General features: G+C 36.5%; 1 long non-coding RNA gene across 1 annotated transcript in view; it reads left to right on the plus strand.

Moving 5' to 3' along the window:
* The first annotated feature begins 343 nt into the window (after positions 1–343).
* LOC131083964 (uncharacterized) overlaps positions 344–19,839 on the plus strand; it is a 39,555-nt gene continuing 20,059 nt past the window's right edge. The window contains exons 1-2 of the long non-coding RNA XR_009114497.1: positions 344–454; positions 5,628–5,781. This is a non-coding gene — a long non-coding RNA (uncharacterized LOC131083964). The remainder of the gene's footprint in view (positions 455–5,627; positions 5,782–19,839) is intronic.

The raw sequence follows: 19,839 nt of genomic DNA on the forward strand, positions 1-19,839 counted from the left end.
AGAAAAGATTTCCTACTTGGTTGAGCACAATGCATTAAAGAGTCCATACAAGTTAAAAGAAAGTGATTATGGTTTTAAAGCCTAGGCAACTTTAATTTGTTTCCTTATTATCACCATTAATAGTGTGCACTACTGTTTTTATGGGGGAGAGACAGATCTCTCTTTTCTGCAAAGCCTTTCCCTGGTCTGCTCTATTTAGCAGAATACTGTATATATTCCTAATATTAGAAAAAAACTGCAGAAAAAAGAAGCCACTTTCCCAGTTATGCCTTTCAGAGATGAATTCTATTCTTCCTTTTGCTTCAGAACGCCTACGTGATCCTGTAAAAGGTATCTGCAAAGACTCATAACTCAGTCATGTGGGCGAGGTTCACTGAGGATTGGGAAGCTGCATCCCTGGCATGGAGATGTTTTGTCACCTGTTATCAGCATCACCAGCACCTTGGTACACTAGGTGAAAATATGGTTTCACTTTATCTACTACGTGCATCCTGTGTGTTTCTGTTCTGCAACTAAAGAAACTAAAGTTTCTGTTCTGTTTTGCAATTCAAAGAAGTCTTCTGAATTTTATGTGACAGATTTTATCACTGTTGCTCCTCTTCAACTGCATGGAACATCCTTAAAGGGAATTTACAAAGCATCTTTATTGTTGCAAGTGGGAAACTGAAGGTCATGTGTCCTTTGTACTTAACCTTTTTTGACTCCTGGCAAATTAATACTTGAAGGAAAGGCCTATTTTAGCTGATTGATTCTTCCTTTTCTTGTGTTATCTTTGTCTGGCTTTGAGACTTCTTTTCCTGCTTGGGTGGAAAACCCTCACCTTGACTGTGGTCAAAAATTATCTATTTACTGGGTGGTGTTACATGCAGTATAGACCAGGAAATATTATAAAGTTACAATAGGAAAACTTTAGAACAGCCTTAATAAAATTAGGAAAACTTGAAAATGTCTTACATTATGAATCAGAAGGCTGATTAGCTGCCCAATGTGGGAACATTTTAGCAAATCTGAATGTCTACAGTGGCTATATTAAAACATAGTTCTGAAATGACTGGCACCTGATTTGCATGTATTATGAAGATGCCTCTGACTAGTTCATGGTAAAAACCAATTGAGTTTTTCCAAGGCTTCAAATTTTTGGCTATTTCATGAAGGAGTCCAGGTTAAAACAACCCCACTTAAGGATGTGGAAACTGAAGAGTCATAAGTGGTAAATGTTTTGGAAATTTTCATTTTGGTGAGTTAGTATGTGAATAGGTGATTAGAGCTATCAGAAAGAAACTCCAGGCAGTACAGAGACAATTTTCCAGAAAAAAATCCCTGAAATTTGTAATAGGACTTTGTACCAAAATTACTAAGAAATTTATAAGTTATAGGATCACTTTTCCACTATTATATAAATTACAAAAAAAAAAAAAAAGACATCCTCATATTAAAAGAATAAATATTTCTAAATTTAGTTATTCATATTAAAATGAAAAAGTATGCAATTATTTTTGAGAATATTGTATAGCTGTTAGTAAACCATTATTTTAAAAGGATTATTACATACATTGTCTCTAGTGCTCATTTGATAGAACTGTAGCTGATTGGAATGTTAAATTTGTTGTCATTGAGGAAAAAAAAAATCAAAAAAAGTATTATGTTCTTCTGTAGCAAGCATGAGGAATTCTAGCTGTCTGTGTTACCATAACATATTTTAATGAATTTATTTGTGTGGGACTAATAAACAGGTTTTTCACTTAAAGTGCATCTTTACAGAAACAATGAACTACCAAAGAAAAGTTTAACATTTAAACAATTAGCATTATAATAGAATTATTTATAATTATACTATCCTCATACTTTTGAAAGAAACTTTTTCTTATAAAAATTTGTTTATTTTAAAAATTACCATTATAATTTTTTAAAATAACCTTTCAAAACATTTGATTACAATTTGAGCAAAGAAACAGAGGTAAACTTTACATTTGAGTGGCTAGCAACTATATTCTCCACTGATACATAAATACCTTTTTTTCCACTCTAAAATGAAATTTGAGCATATAAATACCAGAAATGAATGACTGCAAATATCCCAGCTTATAGTACTTGTGCACAAGGCAAGTACTAAGAGTTGTTTTTTGGACTCTGCCAATAACAGACTTACATACCTCATATCATGCTATATGGTTAAGTTGTAATCCTTTTTTATGACTGGTCACTTTTCAACATGGGCATTGCTAAAATTGGAGCTGCAAGTTATTCTGGTAGGCTTCTCCTGTCTGCCTTGGATACCAGAGGTGATAACATTCTGCTGTTTGACATCTGCATCATCAGGGCTGCACAGGACACTGTTATTGCATGCTGGCATACCAACAGAAGGAGCACAGTAGTACAGAGTGCCTTTACACTATTGTTTGTAGTGCTGAAAAGCTTTCAGTGAGCTGTTTCAAGTCAGTGCAAAAGGCAGCTACTGAAATTCAGAAGGGACATCATCTTGTCTGTGCATTGTACATTTTTTGTTCTTCCTCCGGTCTATTTGAAAACAGCAGGGATCTTGGCTTGCAGCTATGGGTTCTCAGCTGGCTCCCCTTGGAGCAGGTATTTATTTCCCTGATATACTTACTGGCTTCCTTTCCAATTTTTGTATGCGTCGCCATGTAAGCATAAAGATTGTATGTAAATGTTTGCAGGGTTCTGCTGGGGTTGCCTGGTCCTGTTTCAGGCTTTCAAATCCTTTGCAGTGGTGACACCCTGAAGGATGGCAGCATAATAAGCATGCAGATATGTGAGTCAGCCTCCCTCTCTGAACAGATGGGTTATGACAATTACTGTAGGAAAGGAGGCTGCCAGAGAAGCCTTGCTGATAAGATTAGTGGTGGTGCTGATACTGGCTATGTTAGCATGACACACCTTCACAGGCTCTGTTATAGTGACACTGCAATGCACTTTTACACAGAAAAGCATGAAATGAAATAAAATCAGCTGATCAGTCTATTTTTATACTTTTTACTTCACCTCATGTTTAATGGTAAGAATATCAAAAAACATAAGAAACTGCTTTATCTAGGAAAAAGTTGTTACATATTTGTCAAGTCCTCACATCCAAATTACAAACTAAAGGATCCTTTTAGTTTCTATGTGACACACAAGCTATAGATTTCAAAGCTTACTACTGTTGCAAGGCTGTGAAAGAGGCAAGTTTGTACTGAGTGTAAAATATATTGTAGAGAGGTGGTGGTCATGTCAGGTTTTGATCTCTTTGTATGCCAAGAGTTTCTCAGTCTGAGACACTTAGACATCTATTTACCACTAACTCCAAGTGATATTCAGGGCCAATTAGGAGCCTTGACCAAGGTGTGTACAGAGCATGCTGAAACCATGGCAATGAGGTTCACACAGAACATGATGTGATGTCTGCTTTTTAGTGTCAGATATCCTTTTCTACGCTTTAAGTTGGAAATCAAAATTCCCTAGATGCTCACTGATCTGGATGTAAATGGATGTTGAGTCCTTTAGGCTGCATTGTCAAAGTGGCCAGATGTGGTACAAGCTGTTATTCTTACAATTCCAAAAATTAAAGGAAATGGTATCTTGCAACTACATACCTGAAGAGACCCTCTTCTCAGTGAAGCCTTTATCTTGTCCTATACATCCAGCAAAATAATCTGTCAGCTTAACACACAAGTAACTTACTGTGTTGTCAAATTCATAATTTTTGAAAAAAGTTTCAGTGGAGAAAGCGTCTCAGTTTCCAGTGCTCTTCTAGAAGTCACTTTGCATAAATAAGATTAAAACAAAAATAGACTTTAATCGTCCTAGTAGAACAGCCCAAAAATCCCAGAATTCTGGTTAAGCATTTTTGTCAAAAGACTAGCAGTAGCATTTGTATTGATGTTATGAAAATTTCACTACTTATCACTTTAGTTTAAAATACCAACTCCACATGAAACAACTGGATTTGATGAGCAGCCAGCAGTATTGCAAACTGTCATAACAGTTGACTTAAAATGAATGAAACTCAAGCCAGAGTTGTCTAACCAGACTCAGTAATCCTGATGCACAAAATCAATTCAAAATGAGAGTTCCACAGATCAATGAGAGTTCCATAGATCTAAACATGAGCAAAAACTGACTGGCAAAATAGGCTACTTTTAATCTACTTGATTTTGGCACAATAATTAGCTAGAGAAGTAAGTGTTAACCCCAATTCTTACTGCTCAAGCTTTAGGGATTAAGTGCAGGCAAAATGGCATTACTGGAATCTTCAAACCTTATAAGTAATAAAGTATCACAAATAGAGCATTCTGGGAAGGAAACACCACCTCCTGCATGGAGGTTTTCTTTGTGTTGTCCTAATTCACATTTACTGTTTACTGCTGCTTAATTTTAGGAAACTTCATTCTGAAAATAAAAAAAGTTAATTTTGAAATCCTTTGTGTCTATAGACATGTTAACTAGTAGTACAGATGCTAGGTTTATTTTTTCCTTTTCTTTGATACAGTAGAGCTGAAATTGTCTTCCTTTCTGAAATGAAAGTTGATCCTTTTTGTGAAACAACAATAGCAAATAGAAAGACAGGTAATTATCTCCAAAAACATGAACTGATTTGTTTGAAACTGAACATCTATGGACTAAGCTATATCAAATTTAGACAGTGCTTCTAAAAATTGTGGATGTATAGTAAATCACTAGCCTGAGGGCATGCAAAGCCTGAAAGAACAAAAGCAATGTTCCATTTTACCTGTTACAATCTGCTATAAATGTTTTTTTAAGTTGCAGCAGTATTTTGGATTGTAGAAAAAATAAGTAGTGCTTGCCATACCTTATGTGCAGTGCAGAATTCTTCATCAATTGCTTTAATAGGAAAGAAGGTAATCCTTTGTGTAAAGACTCTCACTTGGGGAAGTGAAATGGTTAAAATGTTACAAAGTAGATGATTATTTTTAATTTTTGGATTAAAGTAATGTGGCAGCTCTGTTATCTAGCAAATCCATATGCAAAAGACAACTGACCAGAATATTAAATATAACCTCTAACTAGAGAAGAGAAGCCCTCAGCTCCATAGATGGTTTTTTACAACTACTAGAGCTAAAATAGATCTCAATTAGTGAACAAAAAGCTTTCTCAGGGTTTTCAGGAGAATTGTAATAGAATGTGAATTCATTGAGGATTAAGTCCAAATTCTCCAAATGGTTTTAGGAGTAAGAACAACATATCCTGAAATCTCACCTTCTCCTAGATTTAGCTGTCAGCGTGAAGTAGAAATTCACAGCTTCAAATTGGACTTAGGCACATTATCTTCGGGGTGCCAAGAAACTATTGGCATTTTTCCTCTAATGCATGGTGCAAAGCAGCAGGCTGGGTCTGTGCTCTGAACAGAGCAGCTGGCCAGGGCAGAGGGCACAGGCAGCGTGCCCCCAGAACCTACCCAGATGGAGGAGCCCCCTCTCTGCTGTTTCCTCGCAAAGGGCTGAGCTCGCAGGCACAGAGCTGTGGGGGGACCAGCTGGGGACAGACTCCCCACCTTGGAGTGGTTTTGGGCATCAGTCACTAGGCATGGCGGAGAAACAGGACCTGGTGCAAATCTGGGAATGCAGTTCCCTTGTGTTCTGATCTGAGGGTTTTCTTCTCTGTGTTTGCAGAAATCCTGAATCCTCTTCTGCATCACCTCACAGCTTTTGCACAAGGACTGCAAAAGGTGCCTGCTGACTGAGCCAAAAGGCTGGTGGGCTGAAACACTTTTGGCTGCAGAGAAGGGATTAAACTTGGACTCCATTAAGTGACTGTAGCTGGAAGGTATGACTTTGGGCTGAATGGCTTTAAGTAGTTTACAGGAGACCTTGTGGTAGTGATAAAACTGGTGCAGTCATTTCTATTCTAAGCTTTAAAACTGGAAGCATGTTAAACAGATATTATATCAAGAAGAAGAGAAAATTAATCTGTAGATATTGATTAAACTTTCTGCCGACCTGAAAAGAACTATAAAAATAAATAAATGTTTTTTATTAAACCTTTGTCCTGTTAAATGACAGGAATCTACATTCAGCTAGCATAGTGTGATTTACTCTTATGGTAACAAGAAAACTTGAGGCAGAAACTAATTTTCCGCATCCACTGAACCTGCATTCATGTGAAAAAAATCTAATGATTGTAATAGAACTACCTGTGGGAGTAAATTTTACTGCAGAGTATGAAATGTCCAAGAAGGTTGAACATATGCAATGTAATATTATTCAGGTGTTATGGAATACCAGGTCATCCTATGAGGTGCTGTCTGCTTTCTCAGTAGTTACACTGAAGCTTGCAGAGAATGCAAGTTTTTGTACAGTTTTCAACCTCTGTGTGCTCAGTTTGGAAAACAAAAGCTACAACTCTTTTCCTTTGTAGTTGTTGAAGTAGTGCTAAGTACATTCAGATGTGCATTAAGGGAATTTGAATACAGTTTTAAAATATTTGCTTTACTATTTAGTTAAAAAGAAGTGAGGTTGAATTCCTCCCCCCCACCCCCAACTCCCAGAATTCTACCTCTAGATATGTAGAGATATCTGTTCCACTTTGCATGAAGTTACTTAGTGCTTACATGATCACTTCCTTTAGTTCTGCTGGGATGGCAGTAATCTTCAATATGGAGGGGTCTTTATTGCTGTTTTCCATGCATTTACATTGTAGGCAGCAGTTTTATTGATTTCATCAGACTTGAATGTTAATGCTGACTGTAAGCCAAATCCTGCCTGTCTCATATACATACTGGTCTAGAGAACTTTATGGAAGTAACAGGATTTGGCCCTTTCTAATTTTAAAACCTTTGAGCTATTCAATGTTATACATCTATATATTAATCTTTGTTGTATTTCAAATATGCATGATATTGATTCAGTTGACTATACCAGCTACAGGGTCATTGTTGTACAAATTAAATGGGGATAACTCAGAGAATAGACCTCCCTCTTGAAAGCCCCTTATTTTTGCCTTGGATTTATATGCATTTTCTATATGATACATTGAAAGTGCCGCAGAGTAGAATATGTAACTGGTGTAATATTTAACGATTATTTGTGTAACAAGTTATTTATGCATCCTTTATACTTATTTTTATATTATTTTTAAGAGGAATTTGTATGTATAAATTATTTTTGCTAATCGTATTCTCTGTCTACTTGCTGAAGCCAGGTATGGTTAGTGTTGCTGAATCTTCTGGCCTCTTAGAGGTGAACATGCATTCGTAGTGGGGGCACGAATTCACAAATTGAGTTTTTATATTTAGACATGTTCAGCTACACAGACCAAAATTAACAGAAACACTCAGCATCGAAAAAAATCCCAGCGCATGTGACTTCATCCTCTTACCCTCCTGATAAGGATGAAGATGCATTAATGAGAATGAATACACATTTGCAAGGTGGGTCCCTATGACAGCAAGGCTCGGACACTCGGTCTGTGCAATAGCTTCCTCTGGATCCCAGGCTCTCTAGTTTCTGGCAGCTGGGCACACAACTTCCAAGGCTGGTACCACCCCCCAGTCCTCCCTCTGCACACACAGATGCAGAGACACACAGACAGCTGCACTGTGGAGCCCTTCTGTAGCCAGTCTTAGACACTCAGTCTCCCCAGTGAGTGGCTTGTGCATCACTCACAAAAACTCTCTCTATTTCTCTCTCTCAGTTGGTCTCGACCCCATGGTCTCTAGCAATCAGCCTTGACCTCTGGGTCCCTCCAGTAGCTGTGTCCCTCACAGAGATGCACACTCAGATGCACTCCAAACTGGAGTCCCCTTCCATACGTGGCTGCTAAGCCCTGTATCCTGCTCCCTGACTTGTTCAGTCTGACATTTGCTGGGGTTTGTGAGTGGTTGGTGACACACCATCACTCACAGTGTCTGCAATTATTGGCACCCCAGACACAGAGTCCCTTTGACCCATGGTCTGACTCTTGTTGCTGCCACTCAGATCCTTCCCACCCCAAGAACACACAGGTCCATCACCAAGGTAAAGAAGTAGAAATAGGATTACACAAGAAGACAGGACAGATGGTGGTGCTGATTACAGGGCATGGCCAGGCAGACAAACAGAGTAACTGGAATATGAATGTTTAAATATGACTATTTACATGTGATCATCTTCTTTTATCACCTTATTCATCTATTTTCCCATTCTTATTCCATCAAACACTTTGATTCTTCCATTTCCCCTCCTTTGGCTCCTCCCTTAAATTTTTAATGATAAGTCTTATGCAATGTCAAGAAATTCCTCCTCTTCATCCCATCACAAGATCCTGCACCTCCCTCAGTCTGAGGGGGGTCGTCCCCAGCTTCACTGGGGGGATACTCCCCTGGAACCCTCCAGGTTGAGACAGGGAGCAGGCGTAGGTGATGAGGTTACTGAGTTTCCCCTGCCTGACCCTGTGCCTCACACATCTTTGTGTGGGCAGAAAAGCCTTTTTCCACATAACCTAACGCCTATGTACAAGTGAACTTGCATCTTTATCACATTGCCTTTGAATGTGACAACAGCTTATTTCAAACAGAACAGGAGAGAGATGAATAAAAAAGCCAGAGGAGACTGTATACAAAAATTTCCAGCAACAACACATGTCGGTGTTTGATCTGCAACACCCCTGCCTCCCTACACCTCTTAGCACCAACAGCTCTCCTGGCACAGCTGACAGACCTGTGACCACAGTAGTGCTAGAGGATAGCACTATAATTCACAAATATTCATGGGATATAATCTGCTCTGACACTATACTGTGTAGTGCATATTCCCTGTTCAGGTAAATGCCAGTTGCATTCCTGTCTATGTAAAAATTTCAGCATCTCTATTTCTCCATGCAGGAAGCTGAAAGTCAGTTTGCAGCTCAAAGGTAGGAATGCATTAATAAAAATTACAGATCTCTCTAATCACAGTCCTTGCTCAAAATCATCCATGGTGAAATGGAATGAGCTATTTGAGGAAAAGTAAATATTCTATGCTGTGTATCTGCTCAGCTATACACATAGAACCCCTTGATGCCTGCAAATAGATAAACTAGGAACATTGTTATCAACCAAATTTTAAAAATTTCAATATTATAAAATGATCTGCTGAGAGAATAAAAACATTATATAGGTTGCATCTTTTATGCAGTCCCTCTGGAAAAGTTTTCAAATTGCTTTTGGTATAAATATGGCTAGAGGATTTATAGGAAAGAACAAACAGGAATGAATGCTGTTTAGACCTTTAAACTTGGTGATATTTTTCTTAAGACTGGCAATAAAAGCATGATGACATATCATAAAGGGAATAAAAGGAAGCAGAAACCCCCAGTGTTTTTAAACCTAGGTCTTTTGGCTCCAAATGACTGTTTTGTATGAGGCAAAGACAATGTTGATTCACAAGGACTATAGATTATTTGAGGTGAATTTTGGATCTTCTAGTGGGCATGACCACAGTCTTCTGACTTAACTTTTAGGTCACCTTACATGTTTTTAAATAGTAGTATACTTGTGAATTTTTAGGCAGTAATAGTTATTTATGATACTTTTATATTGGTACAGTAAATAGCTATCAAAAGGGCATGACTTAAACACTCCCAAATCATCTTTTTTAAGGCTTCATGGTATGCTGTGTCCAGGGTTGCTAGAGTATTTAGGTGTTTTGTTGAGGTAGAATATCTTGACAGCTGATTTAATCAAGAGGTCTAGAACATATCATACAACCTGAAGGCACCATTCAGGAGATCTAAATCTCCTGAATTTCAGATCTGGGACCTTAAATGACAGCTGCTGAAATCAGGCTGAGAAATTCCTATGTATTCATATATATATATATCCTTCCAGATTCTTCCTGCTCTCTGTGGTCTGTCAGTGCCTGAGTGGACAGTTTTAGATGCTAGAATAAACTTCACATTTTCATCCAGATCTTCTTTATATAAACAGGACACATGGGGTTATGTCCTATTTCAGTGACAGGGATAATAATAATAGGAGTAGTTCCCTCTTTGTCACTGTTTCTCTAAGTCACATACTTCTCTGTTTTAGAGGCACTTTGACCAGTTATCTAAACAGGTGTTATTCCAGAGATGTGCCTCCAACATTTTACATGAAGCAGTAGTCCAGTTCTGAGGTTAATCCTGCAATCAACTGCAGTTGTTACACATTTTTTGGTTCCAAAGGAAGTTTTGTTACACACAAACCAGATGTCCAACAGGGGATATTAAACTGGGAGCTCTAGTTGTGCACTTTATAACAGTACAAGTTGAAACTAATGTTTGATGCTTCATAATATAGATGTGGTGATGGTGTTTCATCCAGGGACCAGGTTAAAGACAGTCTGAAGGGAACTCACAGACCATGCAGGGTCCTGATGCTGGGTCACATCACCACCTGCTTTTGATTTAATGGCCTTCCTCTGTTTTCAGTATTTAAAAAATGCTTGTTTTAAAATATTAATTTTTAACTGTTTTTTTCCTTCATAAAATCTGTGCAAAGAGCTGTTTTTTTCTCCCAGCATATGAACAAGGATGTGAAAATACTGAAAGCAAAGCACTGTGTCTTTGATCTCTCCTGACCTAATCTGCGGCTCCTTTGACAGTTACGGAGATAATGGACAATCTTTGATGAATTTGTTCCTGTCTCACTGAGATAGAAAGTCGATCCAATTCTCCATTTCTCAACTCTGTGTGATAACAATTAGTGCCAATGTCTTGTCAACTGTGTGCTCATGCAGGCCTTTCATATGGCAGTCAGTATATATTGAATGGAAACTATACAACAAGAAGGTAGATAAAAACTGGGTCAATATTTTAGGGTCAAGTACTTCAGGATTCAGTGTCAGACAAAGCCCAAAAGTGAATATTAATATATTTTTTTTCCTTAAGAATATTGAAGTGCTCTATTTGAATGTTATATGAAGGTCATGCTGATCTAGCAACATTTTAAATGATCATCAAAAATTGTTCTTATTAAAATGTAGGGTAGAGTACCTATTTTGAAGCTATGCCACTGGATACATATGACATAGAGTTAACCTATTGAAGACTAGTATAAGCCCATGCACAAAGAAGATGCACACTGCAGAATGCAGCTCTTTAATTTTACTGCAAAGGTATAACGAGATGCAGGGATCTTTCAAGGTAAAGCAAGATAAATTCAAGGTTGAAAAGAAAAGTACATATTTCTAAAAGTGAAAGTAATTAATCTTTACAAAATCTTATCTAGGGAAGCTGTGGATTTTCACTGCCTGAAAACTTTAAATAAATCCGGTGTCTTACAAAAGAGATATTCTAGCTAAAAAAGGAGATATGAGCTTATATGGATTAAAATTGAGTATTCTATGGTGTGTGAATATCAGAGGCTAGAGTGGACGACTGTCATGGTTCCTAGGACTCAAAGACTATCAGCTTGTCTGCTATTAATTTAATCAAGATTTGTGTTCTAAAAAAATGAGGAGAAAAAAGAATCTATCACTTTTTGTCTGATTAGACAAGGATTTAAAGTGATAGATGTTCACTTTCAAGTTAGAGTTCTTTTTGTAGGCAAATGTTCTGTGTTAACAAAGTTCAGCAGTGACAGGTTGCTATTCTGAGCTCATTAACAAATAATTGGTGGGTTCTTCTGATGTGCATAAGAGTTTCAAGTTTCTATAATACTTTGAATTAATGAACAAACTGTAACTGATTATTTGGTTTGTTCTTCTGAGGTGGGTGAGTAATAACTTTAACAAATGTCAGAAGTCTTGCTATAATGCAGGAGGTAATAAGTAATTTTTGCAATAATATAATTACTATTATTATGTGTTTAAATTACAGTATTATCATTTATTCATTCATTCTGCAATAGTACTCAAGTTAATCAGGTTAAAATGGGTTAATTATATTAGGCTCTTATTATGATGAAAAGCCAAAAATATTCCTGAGCAATTAGTTACTGGACAATTCTGATTTTAAAATCAGACCACATATATAGGAACAATAACCAAATAAGGGTGTAGAAGGGAATGTATAAGGAAATGCTTTCCTGATACAAAGAGTGTGCCTGCATATAAAATATAGCATTTGTATACAGGTCATACATACGTAATATACCATTTGTAAACTTGCTATTTTTTTTTTTTTTGAAGAAGAGTAGGAAAGTCCTTAACATTCCATTGAAAATTTCCAAAATTTTCAAAACAAATGAGAAGAACTGCATCACAAATTTCTTTGACTACAATAGAAAAAACTCCCACAACTTCCAAGAGATTTTGTAGCAAAGGACAGTTTGGAGAATAGTCAACAGATTTAAACACTTGAAAGTATTGTTGAATAATTGAAAGACAGGGAGAGAAGCATACAGACAGAAACTTTTACCATAGATTTGTGAGAAATGGAAATCAAAATATTCAGACTATGTAAACATGAAAAGCATTTTTAATTTTACTTATTTGTAAGTGTGCTAATATTAAAATTGAGACATTCTACAACAGGTGCACAAGTATTTACTATTTGACTAGTAGATATGTATTGCTAGTGTCTTTAGGCAGAGGCTAATATTGGAAAAAAACAGCTTTTAAGCTGTAGGAATGTCTTTGACACAGACAGAGTGTGATACAGTCATATGTAGTTTATCAGAGTACCTGATATTACAATCAGTAGAGGTCAATACTATACATTTTGTTGAGTATTCTATTGCAAGCACAGTTAAGCAATACAAAAACATCAAATAAAATTCCCATTGAGTTTTAGGATTGTAATGCACAAATTATTCTGGGATTTATAATTTTTTTCACAACTACTTGGTTATATCAAAAAAGTGTAATTGCTGGGTAAACTCAAAGCAAATTTTGTCAGTTGTCAAAGGCAGGATCTCAGAAAGAATTTAAGTTCTTGAAGTGGAGGAGCAGCATATTTTGAAGTCTTAGTCTAAACCTGTGAGGTCCAGAGCTCCCACAGAGCTCTTTCTTATATTTGACAGGTCTGTAATCTGTAAGCACTTCAGTTCCTGACCTTAAAGTTGTCCAGATGCTTAAATCACTGTTACCGCAGTTGTCAGAAGTATCTCAATCCTGGTAGTTCAGCAATTCAGCCCTAACTCAGGGATCCAGAAACTAGGCACCTACTGCCTGCCTCCTTTGAGGGGTATGATCTGCTAAGCTTCCTCAGACTTACAGGTTACTGAGCATGCAGAGATAGTGTCTGCTTCCTTTTAAAGCATACCTGGAAAATAAATCTCCCTTTTCACTTAGAGATTTGGTTATTTTAATATGACAGTGTGAATCCTGGTTCATTTCCTCCTGCACTGAAGAAAAAAAATCTTAATACTACTTATCTCTTTAGACTCACCAACTTGTTTGAAACTTTATGAACTTCATTGCATATGTTTGTGAACAAAAATGCTTTCCACCACAGATCATAAACTTATGTCTCCCTGATGAATTCCTAAATGGAAGGAGCTGGAAAAAAAAAAAAAAAACAAACCACACACACAAAACAAGCTGACAAGTAATCCATAAGCTTTTTTGAAAGAAAAAACTTTTGTATGTTTTATCCAATTTCTGATATGATGTCAAATAAATGTGGGCAAGTCACTAGGACTGTACTGCATTCAGCAATAAGTTTGAACTCAGATGGGAAACTGCTGAATTTGTGGTGAACTTGTGTAAACTACTACAAAGACTGCCAGGTTTCTAGCATAACTTTTATCTGAGAAAAAAAGGACTTAAAAGGAAATCCTGGAACTGCGGGGTAAGTCTGACTTCCATTCCTTGCAAAATGGTGATCTACAAAATGGAATAACATTTTGATACAGCACAGGTATAATCTCACTGTGTTAGGTGCCAGGAAACATGGGGTTCCATAAGAGTGTGAGTAAGCAAGCGGGTAAAGGAGAGGCAGAAGACCTAATGAGTATGGGTTTGGAAATTAAAATCCTTGAGTATCTTCTATTTAAAGGCCACGTAAGAAAGTTATTTGCTATTACTGTGGAGAAAAACTAATGGTTTAATAGGATGGCAAGATGAAGGGTAGGCCACAGCTGAATTTTAGATCTCTTTTCAGGGGGAAGAAGAGTATGGATCCCTATAGATTAGGGATGTGTGCATTTTTATTCAATATTTTCATGATGACCTTGAGACAGGGAATGTGTAATGTTAAATATTCAAGTTTGCAGATAATACTGAGGTCTTTCAGGCAGTTAAATGTGGGCATTGGTGGTGAGAAACCCCATAAAAAGATCAGTAAACTCAAGTATTGAGTAAAGAAATGCAAGATGATCATTTATGTGAGTAAATAGGAGATAACAGAGCATAAATCATACTTTAAAAATGGTGAACTTGAAAGTGGAAGTTAAAATTCAGGAGGAATATTTTGGGCTCTCTGGCAGTTTTCTGAAATCATCAACTCAGTGTGCACTTTGTTCTCAAGAACAAACAAAATATTTGGCATCATCAGGAAACGTATTGAGACTAAACCAGAAACAAGCTTTTTTTTTCTCTGAAAAACATTGATGCACTTGATACAGCGCTTTTCCTTGCATCTCCGAAAAGCTATAATGTAGTCAAAAGTGATGCAGAGAAATCAACTTCTCATGATTATGGGCATTAAACATTGTCTCATATTAAAAGATTAAAGTTGTCATAAAGTCATAGAGCAATTTACATTGGAAAGGACCTTAAAGATCATTTTGTTTCAATCCCCCTGAAATGATCAGAGACTTCTTCCACTAGGCAGGTCCCATCCAGCCTGGCCTTGAACACTTCCAGGGATGGGACATCCCCATTTTCCTCTTTCTTCTCAGGTCTGCTCACAATCCAATTCAGCCCACATTTCTGCTTGGCAGTGCCCCAATGCAAGTGCAGAAATTTGCACAGCCCCACCTCTCAGGTGTGTCGAGGTCCATCAGGTGGCATCTTGGCATCTCTTCCCTCAGGGAGGACTCCACCACACAGACTGGTGTCATTGGCAAACTGGCTGAGCCTTTCCATTCTTGGAAGAAAAGCCTGGACAGATGATAAATATTGGCCAAGTCATGAAGACAGTAGTAAAGGCTGTTGTTATTCATCAAATCCCCCAGTACCTGAATAAACTCACTGAAACTAGCAGGATGACAGCTTAAGAGAGGTAAAAGAAAGTAGTGCCTTACAGCGTGATTAGTGAATTAGTGGCATGTGTTGCCTCAGGTAGTCCTGGAGAAAAGTAATACCAAGCAGGTTCAAAAATGGATTAATCAAGTTCCTGAACAACATATTGATAATTGGACAGTGAAATCAGAGATGTACTCCCTGCAATTCCTTCTGTGAACAATTTCTTCTGAGAAGAAAAGGATGGCGAATGGCAGATAGTGGAAGGACTTGTGTGTGATTGCTAAATAGTGCCTCTTACTTTTGCAGAGAAAATGCTGAGCTGTGCTCCTGTTTAGCAAGCTTCCACAGGATGATGATACCAGTGGCTCACCAAGGTTAATACAGTGAGTCCAGGGAAAAGGTAATGAGGGGTTATGGGAAACTGCATTACCTTATTCTCCACAATCAATGGTGAATAATAGTGGAAGGGTAATTAGAGGGAAATGTAACAATATAAATCTTGAGAGATTTTTATTAAAAAAAAAAAAGTAGTAGGCTAAATTTAAGTTATAAGGAGATATATATCCAGCTGATCCACTCTCCAATGTTTTCATATTTAAAGAAAATAGTATGAGGCAGATGGTTCAACTATAATATAATCTTGCTATATATTTAATTGGTGGGGAAAAACAGTCTTAATGAAAATTCTTTGTATTTCTGCTTATCTTTTTCCTGGGGGGTATATTTCTATTAATTTTAAAGGAAAAATTCAGATTTATTAGGATAACTCCAGCTGTCTTCTGAAGTCCCACCTATTGTTAACATCAATAACGTAGAGATCTCTGTAATGTTTCTGCTTTTTCTTCCTAATTATTTCCATATGAAACTTATGTCTCTTGTAGATTTCATTCCATCCTCTTTTTACCTTCATTTAAAGTTTGGGGTTTTTTGACATACTTCTTCTCTTATGACTCATTAATTTTTAAAGTATTACATTCAAACCACACACACACACACACACACATATATATATATATATATATATATGTATATATAAAACCTACATTTATCTCTCTAAAATCTTCTAACAGACTTCAAAATAAATGAAGGTGCTAAAAAGAAAAACTGTATAGAGGTAATAGAGGCACTTTTTTGATATAGCAATGTGAAACAAATCCATTTTTGTGTCAAAAATTCTAATCTGCCTATGATTATTTGTTGCCTTACTGCAGTCTATTTTCAGAATGTCTTCACTTTATCTAGAAAAAACTTAAGGAAGAAGATAAAGTTTTGAGTGAAGTCAGCCATGCCAAAAAAGCTGAGGAAACAGTTTAACACAGCATCTTTATTTCCACAAATGTACTAACATTGCTTCATCTCTGGGGCCTGAGAATGAATTAGAGAAAGCAGCCTTGAAGAGATTTGTTTTAAGAAGTCTTTTTAATATCGGAGTAGAATTAGAACTTTATAAAAATACAAATTTTTATAAAAATGTAAATGAACCCTGAAAAAGTAGTATACCAGATATTTGTCCTATAAGATACTGTGCCCATATTGGAAAAAAATCATAGGTTAAATTGAAGAGGAAATACTCTCAGACTAAACATCACATATGAGAAAAAATGAATCAGGTGAAACACCTAATGAGAAGAAACTCAGAAACACACCTTTAGGTGACACAATCAGCCAAAGAAAGGCTAGGGCAAAGGTGTGTCTGCTGCTGAGTGGGGCAGGGCATCTCCTGTCACAGGAAAAGCTGAGGTACTGAACACTGCCTGCTCCTCAGCACTTACAGTGGGACTAGCATCTTCAGCAGGGTGAATCTTGACATTGCAAATGAATGTCTCAAGGGAGGGTGTGCAGAAGACACAGTCAGGCTCTATTCAGTTCTGTCCCACAAAGCTACATGAGGCAATGGTCACAAACAGAAATACACAAACAGAAATACACCCTGCTGAAAGATGAAAACCAGTTTTTACTGTGAGAGTGACAGAACTCTTGAACAGTTTGTCCAGGGAGATTGTGGAATCACCCTCCTTGGCAGTACATGAAAGTTGCCTGTATATGGCCCTGGCCAACTGATCGTTGGTGCAGAGTATATTGCATTTGATTTTGGATAAATGTAATGATTCCTTTCCTCCATAATTTGTTTCCTAGGTACTGCTAATGCAGCAGGGGTTGTGAAAAGGGACCTCAAATTAGTATTAATGAAAGCTCAGATATTTTCATTCTGCCATCATTCTGCCATTTGGAGGATATGTTGGAGAAAACATGCTGTCAATCATTTTACTTTATGAGTTTTAAAACTACTCAATCTCTGGATCTTCTTTATTTTAGTTTCACTTAAGTTTTCATCAACTTTGTGTGCTACTGTGTACTGCACTAGGATCGATAGACAATTTAAAGTCTTTTGTAATCTATTCATTATTTCATGCATACTGAAGGCATCTTATATACAGGAAAGGAAAGGCTGTATCAGTATTTTGCAATTATATCCAGTCTATTAGGAAATCAATAACACAGATTTTTGTGGAACAGGGTTCATCACAGAAGAAATAGTGCAAAAATTAATTCCTAACAAAGCATAAATCCAAACACGCATGGTGCGAATTGTTAAGAAATAGATAAAGTTTTTACACATATTATCAGAATTCTAAAATGAATTTTATCTTCCTTCAGCTTAGGAGAAGTTTTTCTATTTTGATCATAGATTAAAAAGGTACAAAAGATTTACTTGTATGCCCAGAAAGCTTCCTGGTACCCTTTATGATTAGGCCCACTATCCAGGGAGTATTTTGCACTTGAAAATGAAGGGACAATCAAAGAATTAAGATTATCAGTAGAATATCTACATTTAATTCTTGTCTGTATTAAAGACTTTTTGCATAATGTAGAGGAAATGATTGTTCTGTGATACAATACCTCATCTCTAATCTTCAGAGGAAAGAATGAGTCTGCCTTTTCTGTAAAGTCTTTGAAGCAGAGTCTGTCTCCTTGAATGCATTTTCCAGCATAAAGTACAATGGAACCTCTGATTTGTGTGAGAGCCTTTCAGTGTTACTGTGATAAGAATAAATAATAATTAGTAACAGATGTTTTGTCTACTTTCTTTATGAAGTAAAAGTTCATGAAAGAAAGCAAATTTTCCCTGTAAATTGAAAAGAACTCAGAGGTCAAATTTTAGCTATTATTCTAACGAAAAATGAGATTCACCTAAAGCTGTTGATAAAGAGCAAATTTTCTTACATTTCTCCTATTTCCTGTAAGTTGTGTTATAATTTTTATATATATTTTATAATTTTAGAGTTTAAGCACACAAGAATATTAAAAGCCCCCACAGATTGCATTTTTTCCCTTTAGCTGTACTATGAAGATGACATCAAACCTTCCCCAGAGCCTTCTACTACCTTAGTGCTTTAATAAGTAAAAAAATAGCAAGATTTATGAAAATTTCAGTGGGATACTTATACTGGGAGAAATATCAACTAGTATCTATCCAGCATCATTGTTGTAAATAACAGTTTTTTGCAGAAAGTCAAATTAAGATCGACTGCATTTATTTTTATGTTGGTAATGCTTTAGTACATAGAACTCACTCATTTTAAGCAAGAAGAAAAATTAATTTGAGTTAATTCCAACAGTCTCACCTCATTCTTCCTTTCTGAAGACAGAATCAAAAATGGGAAAATCCAAATTATTATCATGATGCTTTATTCATGTTTTAGTTACTTGAAGGAAGGAAATTGCTGTCTCCAGTGATATCACCTCTTACCTTGTTGAGTTTTTATATTCTCTTGAAATTCTCAGCTCATCAAGAGAAACAAAGTCAAAGCATTAAAATAAATTTATGTTCTGATACTTTCTGAATTGCTTATTTATATATATATATGTTTCAGAGTTAGAAATAAGCTTTAATGTATTTGACAATGAAAAATTATTGAATCACAAGAAAAGGATTTTAGAAGAATTTATAAAATAATTAGTTTGTTTGAAATACATAGATGATGGAGAATTGTCAGTGAGCTGCTTTAAGTGATTTTTGTCTCCTGACTTGCTGACTGCATAGTGTTTCGTATCAATACTAACTTTGGAAATGAATGACAGGAGGGATTTACAATCTTTTTCCATAGGTCAGCAAGAACACAGGAAGGAAGAAGCTGTCTTCTTTGAATATATGCAGCAGCTAAACTCATATTGAGTTAGCATCATTCCCTGAATTTCTCCTGCAGTCCTGTGGTATCTCTGGATCCTTAACTGAAGAAACAGAGCATTCAGCTATTTCCATGAATGTTAAAGGGACAGCAAATTGGGAACAAGGATTAGAACCAATAGCAGTTAATTAGATGAAATGGCTCTTTACTCCTCCTATCCTTCTTGTCATTAAAGTATCATTGTCTTTTGGCTTCTTACTTTCAGCATTCTGACAGTTTCTCTGGATGTATTATGCTATCTGTTTTAAAACCTTTTGCTTTTCTGCTAAGTTAGGGAGTGTAGGATATCGGTATTTCGCATCTTTCCACATGCATGGACTTACTCCAACACTCCTTTATTTCTCCCCACCATTCCCACTAATGGTAATCACTAGTTCACTTTTCCTTCCTTAAATTTGAATGCTTGCTGTGAGAAGCATGCTTTAAATGTCATCAGTCTCTTTGACTCAGTCTCATTTTCTTATGCTGTTTGCCAGTTTTGCTTATATGAGAATTGTTCCATCTAATGCTCTAAAGCTCTCTTAGCCAGATCCTCATCAAATGTAAATTTACTTAACATCATTGGAAGCATTGGAGCTGAAAAACTGTCTTTCTATGCTTCTTACCCTCCAGAGTGTAATAGCTGTATA

Source organism: Melospiza georgiana, chromosome 5, assembly GCF_028018845.1.
Source record: "Melospiza georgiana isolate bMelGeo1 chromosome 5, bMelGeo1.pri, whole genome shotgun sequence".
Taxonomy (NCBI): domain Eukaryota; kingdom Metazoa; phylum Chordata; class Aves; order Passeriformes; family Passerellidae; genus Melospiza; species Melospiza georgiana.